This window comes from Triticum dicoccoides, chromosome 2B (assembly GCF_002162155.2).
Source record: "Triticum dicoccoides isolate Atlit2015 ecotype Zavitan chromosome 2B, WEW_v2.0, whole genome shotgun sequence".
Classification (NCBI taxonomy): domain Eukaryota; kingdom Viridiplantae; phylum Streptophyta; class Magnoliopsida; order Poales; family Poaceae; genus Triticum; species Triticum dicoccoides.
The window spans coordinates 711,110,397-711,118,558 of record NC_041383.1 but is presented as its reverse complement, the minus strand read 5'-3'; the positions used below and the strand labels follow the sequence as shown (position 1 = coordinate 711,118,558).

The following is an 8,162-nucleotide window of genomic DNA, read 5'->3' as shown; positions in this document are numbered from 1 at the left end:
ATTGTCATTGCAAACATGTTCCATTCATAATAAGCTAAATCGGGAATGATGAACTAATCATATTTACAAAAACAAGATAGGTCGAGTTCATACCAGCTTCTCGCATCTCAATCAATCCATCATATATCGTCATTATTGCCTTTCACTCGCATGAGTGAACGGTGTGGATAATAATAATAATAGTGCACGTGCATTGGACTAAGCTGGAATCTGCAAGCATTTAATACAAGGGAGAAGACAAGGTAATATGGGCTCTTGGTTAAATCAATAATAATGCATATGAGAGCCACTCAACATTTTCATCATGGTCTTCTCCTCTAGACCCCCAAAGAGAAGAACAGAAATAAAACTATTTACACGGGAAAGCTCCCAACAGACAAAAGAAGAATGAGAAATATTTTTGGGTTTTCTTTTTAATTACTACTACTACAGGCATGGAAAGTAAACTAGCTAAAAGCTACAACTAATTTTTTTGGTTTTTCTTAAGGTTTTTCAAACACATAAGAAAAAGACTTAGAAAAGAAAATAAACTAGCATGGCTAGTACAATGAAAAAGTATGAGCACCGACAACTGGCATGAGTGTGTGAACATGAATGTAATGTCGGTGAGAAATACGTACTCCCCCAAGCTTAGGCTTTTGGCCTAAGTTGGTATATGCCCACGGATCAAAGCTACTCTCTCTGGTGTATGGAGGAGTGTCCTCAGGGTGCCACTGGTTGGCGATCTCCTCCGGATCCCACTGATAAACAGACTGCCAATAAGGGTCAAGTGGTGGCTTGGGCTCAGGCTCTGGGACTTGTGTCAGCCTCCAGTATGCATAAATGTCCTCTCGCAATATGAGATATGTGCATGAAAGTATGTTAAACAAAGAGGGTGTAGGCAAGGTAATAATCTCACAGTGAGTTTTACCGAATATCAAATTGTACTTAAGCATATTCTTCTTATTTTTAACAATAAAATCATGTGCTACCATACTCTTATAATCTAGAAAAACAAGGGGCAACAACTTTTTCTCTTTCTCATAATGCCTAATAGGTATCTCAAAGTGTTCAGCGGGGCGTGAAGCAAAGATGCCTCCAAAGATGGGGCCTTTTGTACGGTTCAGGCTTAACCGTTTAGCAATAATAGCGCCTAAGCTGAAAGTTGTATCACGAAATAAATCATCGCGCAAAATGACAAGATCAGGAGCACTAAGATTTCCACTGTTCCTGCGACCAATTAAGCATCTACTAGCAAATATTGCAAAGTAACGTAGAACAGGAAAATGTATACTAGTAATTCGGTGCCCACATACCCTCGTAGACCGAAAGCAGAATCGTTTAGTAACGCGGTTGATGTAGTCAAACGTCTTCGCGATCCAACTGATCCAAGTACCGAACGTACGACACCTCCGCGATCAACACATGTTCATCTCGGTGACGTCCCTAGAACTCTTGATCCAGTTGAGGTCGAGGGTGGATTCCGTCAGAACAACGGCGTGGCGACGATGATGATGAAGTTACCGGCGCAGGGCTTCACCTAAGCACTAAGACGATATGACCTAGGTGTGTAACTATGGAGGGGGCACCGCACACGTCTAAGAGAAACTTGTATGTCTTTGGGGTGCCCCCTTGCCCCCGTATATAAAGGAGGGGAGGAGGAGGCCGGCCAACAAGGGGCGCGCCAGGGAGAGGGGAGTCCTACTAGGACTCCAGTCTTAGTACGATTCGGCCCCACCTTTTTTTCCTTCTACCAGAGGGGAAAAGGGGAAGGAGAGGAAGTAGGAAAAGGAAAGGGGGGTGGCGCCACCTTCCCAAGTCCAATTTGGCCTCCTCCCTTGTGGGAGGCGCACCAGCCCCTTGTGGGCTGGTTAGCCTCCCTCCTATGGCCCATAAGGCCCATATCTTTCCCCGGGGGGTTCCGGTAACCCCTCCGGTGCTCCGAAACTCATCTGATACGACCCGAACCATTCCGGTGTCCGAATGTAACCTTCCAATATATGAATCTTTACCTCTCGACCATTTCGATACTCCTCGTCATATCTGTGATCTCATCCGGGACTCCGAACAAACTTCAGTTCATCAAATCACATAACTCATAATACAAATTGTCATCGGACGTTAAGCGTGCGGACCCTACGGGTTCGAGAACTATGTAGACATGACCGAGACACATCTCCGGTCAATAACCAATAGCGGAACCTGGATGCTCATATTGGTTCCTACATATTCTACGAAGATCTTTATTGGCCAAACCGCATAACAACATACATCATTCCCTTTGTCATTGGTATGTTACTTGCCCGAGATTCGATCGTCGGTATCATCATACCTAGTTCAATCTCGTTACCGGCAAGTCTCTTTACTCGTCTTGTAATGCATCATCCCGTAACTAACTCATTAGTCACATTGCTTACAAGGCTTATAGTGATGTGCATTACCGAGAGGGCCCAGAGATACTTCTCCGATACACAGAGTGACAAATCCTAATCTCGATCTATGCCAACTCAATAAACATCATCGGAGACACCTGTAGAGCATCTTTATAATCACCCAGTTACGTTGTGACGTTTGATAGCACACAAAGTGTTCCTCCGGTATTCGGGAGTTGCATAATCTCATAGTCGGAGGAACATGTATAAGTCATGAAGAAAACAATAGCAATAAAACTAAACGATCATTTATGCTAAGCTAACGGATGGGTCTTGTCCATCACATCATTCTCTAATCATGTGATCCCGTTTATCAAATGACAACACATGTCTATGGTTAGGAAAGTTAACCATCTTTGATTAACGAGCTAGTCAAGTAGAGGCATACTAGGGACACTCTGTTTTGTCTATGTATTCACACATGTACTAAGTTTCCGGTTAATACAATTCTAGCATGAATAATAAACATTTATCATGATATAAGAAAATATAAATAACAACTTTATTATTGCCTCTAGGGCATATTTCCTTCGGCTCCGATGTGGAGGCGGCTGAGCGAGAGAAGGGAATCTTTTGCTGAGTAGTTGGCTCGACTTCTCAAAATTGAGAGGCGGCTAACACGCCTCCTAAAATATTTTAGCACCTCACGCTTTTGAAAGTTAGGCTCGGTTAATGTTTTGAGAAATTAAGCCCTTTTGATAGAGATGCATAATCCGTGCACTCCTTAAAAGAAAAAAAATCCCTATGGAGGGGTAGACCGCCGGAAGTCTCCTACTCGCGAGCTCAAATGCGGCCGCCATGAACAGTAACACCAAAAAATAATGAAAAAATGTTTAAAAAATTCTGAATTTTTGGTGTCAAACTTTGACAAATGTTCTATGTGCTTGCATAGTTTCATGATGAAATCACATCCGTGAAAGTCACGGCGAAAAAAAAGACAAAATCAGCATCGATCTTGTTCTCTTTGGCACGGCTTCCACGAATGTGATTCCACGTCGAAACTTTGTAAGCACTTAGAACATTTGTCAAAATTTATCACAAAAAATATTCAGAATTTTCCGAACTTTTTCTCAATGTTTTTTTGTGTTCCGGGGTGCAAATGTGCTCGCGTGCAGTACCTTCGCGTCCGCAGACCGCCCGCTTCTTCCCGTCTTCCCCTCTTCTCGTCGCCTGGACTTCCACGCTCTGTTTCGAAACTACTCTTGTTTTGCTGCTCCCCCCCACCCCCCTACCCACCCCCAGTTATATACTCCACCAACCAGCGTCTTCTCCATCCCAAAAACCCCAACGCCGGCAACGCCGCTCCAAAACACCAATCTCTCGGCCGGCGGCGACCGCGCCTCCGTCTTCCGCGGAGGCCTCGGGCGCTTCCCCTCGCCTCGGCTTCGTCTCCTTGGGCGGTTGGCGTAGGAGGTGCGTGGGAGCTTGTTTTGCAGAATGGGGTTTTTGCCATGTTTTACTTTTCTGCGGATTCTGACGCCCTCTCTTGGTTCAGAGTTTGGAGGCGCTTCGCCGCTGGGTAACCTCGAGACGACGCTCGGTTGTCCAGGTCCCAATCCCCGCTTCGAATCCCTCGCGCTGGTTTTTGTACTGAAGACTGAAGAGGTTTGCGTGTGTTGTCTCTGTGGCGATGCGGAATGCGGGGGTTTTCTTGATGATTTTTTCTCCGTTCCTTGATTATGTGGTTCGCCGTTTTCTGGTGATGATAATACGACTGGATGCTCTGCAAATTCTGGATGATATTTTTAGTGCACGATTAACATCTCTAACGGTGATAAGAGATTCAGTAAACGGATACACTAGTACACACAAAATGCTCCCCAGTTCAGGGGCATACCGCATACATTTAGCGCTAAAGGCACAAAATGTATGTTGATCTGCATCAGATTATTCGCTTTGCCATGTCTGTTGCATGTTAGGAACTGGACTTGCGTGCATGCTGCATTGGGTGTTATGTGTTAACAAGTCAGTATATATCCGGTACAGTCCGAGCTTTTGATGCGCTGCATCTCATTGAGGAAACTGTGCAGATGACCTGTAAATATTCAGAGAAGTTCCAGTTGGTACACTAAATCTGTCATATCACAAAATTTCGATTTCTAAACGGAAAAAAAGAGCGGTCCCATTCAACATTTTCAGAGACAAGTATCCTGCTCTGAGAAGCAATATACTAATCTCGTTGCTGGCCCTGGCAGCCAAAATTTCATTCACTTAGCAGTTACACAGCTTTCCGTAATGTATCAATAATATCGTTATCTGCATGGCATGTCTTCGTAATGTGTTTGTGGTGCTAGGCTGCTAGCTTAACTTTTTTCTGTGTATTTATGCTTTTTATCAGTTGGTTCTTCGAGGTGTCATTTTCTGTATGATGTGCTATATTGATTTCTTCCATCGTATGCAGGATGGCATCTTCAAAGGTTTGCAAGGAAAGATTTGATGCTGCTGTCACATATCTGGGTGCTATTGGAATTGACAGAGAAACTGTTTCATCAGTGTTGATGAATCTACTAGAGTTGTATGATCACAACTGGGAGTTTATAGAAGCTGATGACTTTCGGGTTCTAACCGATGCCATATTCGACGAGCCAGATCTCAAAGTACAGTCTGCTTTGTTCTGACCATTTAGCCAGAATATAATGTATTGAGGGGTAACATTTCTCTTATAACTCCTTACTCTACACTTTTGGTACAGGAAGAACAGCAAAAGCAAGCTAACAAGAGGATGAATCTTGATTCGGATCACTGTAAAAAGAAGCTTAAGATAAAACATCATTCTCGAAACCCGAGTTGGCTGAAGCTCCACTGCAGCAAGAAGCAGGCAAGCTGTGCCCTCAAACTGTTTGTGCCACTGGGAATGCATTGCAGTTGTCTTCTTTGCGACTGCCGATTGAAGAAACAAACATGGAAATCAATGTTCTCAAGGATACATTGACAGATGAAGATAGTTCAGCTTTATCACTCCAAGGTCAAGAGCTTCCTACTTTCGAGACCCCACTGGCAGTTATGTGCCCACAAGTTCAAGATTCCAGCCATCAGAGAGGTAATTTCTGTTTTAGCAAATATGTCTCGCACTTTCTATTGATTTATTTGTTGAGCAAAAACATTTTATTTGCATTTCTGTTATACATATAAAAAGATATTGTTTATGCTTTCCAAACATAGGCTGTTTGCCGAATGCAAAACTTTCACTATTAGTAATTGTCATGGTACCAATTTTTTCATCCTAAAAATGATTAGTAAATGCGCCATCAATTTATTTCATAATATAGTTTGTAGTGTGATAGAAATTAGCGGTCATAAAATTTATAACTCATAGACTTAAAAGTGGTTGCTGGAGCCGAGGCACTTTGACAGTGCACTCCAGGCCTCCTGGCCGTTTTTAGCTTAGATCTTGCCTTGGTTTTATTGCTTTTTAGTTTGCTTTTTGTTTCAGTCCTTTTGTAGGGTTAGTTTCATAATAAACATCCTGTTTTACCGTTCCCTGTTCTTTGTTTTTGGGCTCTGTTTTTACTTTCACCATTTCAGTGCACTCCTTAACATCCAAATATGACACACATCCTGTTATGTTTAAAAAAAACTAAAACGTCATTTATGACTTCTTGGGAATACATCATATAAGTTTCATGAGTGGTAGAAACTCTTGTTAATTTCAGTGCTATTTTCTCAAATCTCAATGCATCACTAATCTTGGTGTGCACTGTTTACCAGTTTGTCTACTACCTTTGGCTTGTGTGCAAGCCTATAAGCTTAACTTTGGCATACTGACGTAGGAGCTGTACTGTTGTGAATTTTAAATTTATAAAAACAACGTCACAACTCTTTTAGTGATACCAATATGTTCGCTACAATTGCTCCAGAGGTGTCCTGTTTTAACTTCTAAGATTGCATCATCTTGTTGTGGCTTCCCTATTAATATTGTTTTCGTTGCCTTGGTAACCTAGGATCTTAATCTCTAATAACCTCTAACTACTTATAATTTATGTATTTTTTTTCATTCAAAATCCTCCAGCATACAAGGATGCACACAACCACTGTATCATTGAATTGGATCCAAGAGAAAGTGGAATGCTACAAATAGTTCCTGCCATGGACTTTTTATCCAAGCCTTCAGTGCCAAATCAAGCTGGTTCCTCGTGTATGCCACCTAATAATAGCATGATCCATGGTGGTATTTGCCCCTCTAGTGCTACTGCTGGAGAACAGAGCAATTCCAGTAATATGCTGGTTATTGCCAAGTCCAAGGGACCAGCTCATGATGTCAATGACATAGCAAAAGGTGAAGAACATGTGAGAATTCCCATAATCAATGAAGGTGGCAATGGGATTCTTCCTCCTCCCTTTCACTATATACCACGCAATATCACATTCCAGAATGCATATGTGAATCTTTCGCTTGCTAGAATAGGAGATGACAATTGCTGCTCAGACTGCTCTGGAGATTGCCTAGCAGAACCGACTCCTTGTGCATGCGCAGCAGAAACTGGAGGCGACTTTGCTTATACAAGAGACGGCCTGCTTAAGGAAGAATTTCTCAATTCTTGTCTCTCCGTGCTTCCAAAATTCTACTGCAAAATCTGTTCAAGGGAACGAGTGAAGATCGTAAATTCTGAGTCACCAAACGCCAAGGTGAATCCTTGTAAAGGGCACCCTATAAGGAAATTTATCAAGGAATGCTGGAGTAAATGTGGATGCGCCAGAAATTGTGGAAATCGTGTGGTGCAGCGGGGTATTAGTCGGCATCTACAAGTTAGTCGTTTGTACCCATTTAAGCTCTTGGTATGGCCCTATTGCACCAAAGATAAAGCTTTTATTAATCAGTGTCAGTCGGCAAATGTTCCCTCCTTGCCAAATTAAAGTGCACATAAGTTTTGTCTGAAGTCAAACTTTGTAGATTTCGACCAAGTTTATAGAAAAAATATATGAGCACCTACAATAGAAAATGTATACCATATGAAAACATATTCCATGATGAATCTAATGGCATTGATTTTGTATTGTAGAGGTTGATAATTTTTTTCTATGCAGATGGTCAAAGTTTACAAAGTTTGACTTAGGACAAACTTATATGCATTATAAATTTGGCAAGGAGGGAGTATTACTGAACTAACTGAATTCCCTGTGTAATTGGCAGCTCTATATTCATACATAAAAGTAGAATTCTGTTTATTATAGAGATCTAATGCATATAATTAAAGCGGTTTAAAGTATGCATGATTAATCAGCACCTTCCGGGCAAGCTGTATAGATCCTTCTATCTTTCCTTTGATTAATGTGGCAATGTTGAACCTGTTTCTTTCTATTTCAACTTCAATTAATACGGCAATGGTGACTGAATGTAGGATCAAAATTTTCGTTAGATTAATGTGGAAATGTTGAGCATTCTGTGTATACTCATGTCCTCAGCACATCAAACTGCACATCATGCATGTTTTCTTATATTCACTCGTAATGTGTGTCGTTTCAGGTTTTCTTAACCCCTGGAGAAAAAGGATGGGGAGTGCGGGCTACTGAGGAACTTCCTCGGGGCGCATTTATTTGTGAGTATGTTGGTGAAATATTAACAAACAGTGAGCTGTATGAGCGAAACAATCAAATGGCGTCAAAAGGTAAGCATACCTACCCTACGTTGCTTGATGCTGACTGGGTCACTGAAGATGTTCTGGAGGACGACCATGCTCTCTGTCTGGATGGCACCTTTTATGGGAACGTGGCAAGGTTCATAAACCATAGGTAAGTAGTATTCCCTTTATG

At 41.9% G+C, this 8,162-nt stretch overlaps 1 pseudogene; it reads left to right on the top strand.

The window, feature by feature from the left end:
* The first annotated feature begins 4,813 nt into the window (after positions 1-4,813).
* LOC119361232 overlaps positions 4,814-8,162 on the top strand; it is a 4,589-nt pseudogene continuing 1,240 nt past the window's right edge.